Below are 1,997 nucleotides of genomic sequence, written 5' to 3'. Positions count from 1 at the left end.
TCCTGGAAGCACAGAGAAAACTGTGAAACTGAAGATTCACTTTACACGCCCCAACACACACACACACACACACACACACACACACACACACACACACACACACACACACACACCCACCCCTACCCTTTTGCCCCCTTCCTCCTTTTTGGTGTCCAAAGTGGGTGCAGAAATCTTTATTCCTCTCAAACATAGAAGTGTGAGTGAAGTCACTGAGCTGAGTTGCTGGTCTCTATCCTAGCACTGGAAATAGGAGTCACTTTGCTCTCCCTGGGTTCTGCCTGAACCTAGTCCTGGGTGGGATCAAGTGGACCCCACCATACAGTTGCAATGGCTCTGAAAAGTGACACTTTATGCCTTTGTCCTGGGTGTCTTTTTGTTTGTTTGTTTGTTTGTTTTTGGGCCACACTGGGCGGTGCTCAATTGTTACTCCTGGCTCTGTGCTCAGAAATAGCTCCTGGTCAACACTATGTAAACCACTATGATCAAAATAAAAAATAAAAAAAAAAAAAAGAAAAAAAACAAAGAGCAGGAGTTGGAAGAGATAAAAAAAAAAAAAAGAAATAGCTCCTGGCTCAGGGGACCATACGGGATGCAAACATCCTACCACTATGCTACCACCCAGCCTGTGTGTCTTGCAAGTACTAAGACACCCGACACCCATCAGTTCTTGGAAAGGGTGTTTTCTCTCTCTCTCTTTTTTTTTTTTTTTTTTGGTTTTTGGGCCACACCCGGCGATGCTCAGGGTTGACTCCTGGCTGTATGCTCAGAAATAGCTCCTGGCAGGCATGGGGACCATATGGGACACCGGGATTTGAACCAACCACCTTTGGTCCTGGATCGGCTGCTTGCAAGGCAAACGCCACTGTGCTATCTCTTCGGGCCCTGAAAGGGTGTTTTCTTATGTGAAGGGAAGAATGAAAGCGGGGAACAGTTGGTCTTTCTTGGAAAAATTAGTTTGCTAATACTGGTGTATTTGATGTTTTATTTTATTTTTTGTTTTGGGCCACATCTGGTGGCACTCAGGTGTTACTCTGCACTCAGAAATTGCTCCTGGCAGTGTTTGGGGACTATTTGGGATGCCAGGGATTGAACATAGGTTGGTCATGTGCAAGGGCAAGCATACTACCTGCTATGCTATCACTCTGGCTCCAGTCTGGTGTAGGTGAGAGAATTTCTGCTTTTGAAGGAAATTCTAACTAGGTCCCCTTTAAACCACTTGAACATGTTTTAGTTTGGGTGGTGGGGGAAGAATGAAGAGTCTCTGCTATTCCTTCCCTTCCATTTTTGGTTGTTCCTAGAGGGTTACCCCAAGATGAAAGCTTAGACTGTTAGTCACTAGAACCATTGCCAGGACAACTGTGAGATTTCCTTGCTGGGCATTGGTTTTAATCTGAGTCAATGCTGAGAAGATTCACACCCCCTCCTACACTCTCACACCAGAATAGTCAGGGTTGAGAGACCCCTCACCTTTCTAAACGTGACTTTGCAGCATGGTTTCCCGGATCATCAGGAAGTGGATGCCTACACGTCATCTTGGGGCTTCTGTGGGCAGCACATGAAAGGAAACTTAGCACAATAACCTTTACCAGCTGGTCCTCATGGCCAGGCCTCACCTCAGTCCCTACGACACTCTCTATTTTCAAATTCAATAGTGTGTGTGTGTGTGTGTGTGTGTGTGTGTGTGTGTGTTAAAGCCCAGATCTAGCTCCTATGGAGAAACTTCTTTGCAGTTAGGATCCCCTAGACCGGTAACCTAACCCTTCATATCACTCACCTCTGCCCATCCCTTGGCAGTTTTCATCTGCTTTGGGGTCTCAGATATTTGCACTGTTTTCTCGTTTTTCCTTTTCTTTGGGGGGGGTGTTGCATACCTGGCAGGCCCCCAGGATCCTCTGGAATGCTGGGGACTGAACCCAGTTTGGCTGCATGCAAGGCAAGCCCCCAACTCGCTGAACTATCTATCACTGACTCCACCTTCACTTGGCACCATATTTGTT

This window comes from Suncus etruscus, chromosome 6 (assembly GCF_024139225.1).
Source record: "Suncus etruscus isolate mSunEtr1 chromosome 6, mSunEtr1.pri.cur, whole genome shotgun sequence".
Lineage (NCBI taxonomy): Eukaryota > Metazoa > Chordata > Mammalia > Eulipotyphla > Soricidae > Suncus > Suncus etruscus.
Note: the sequence above shows the minus strand (reverse complement) of the source record.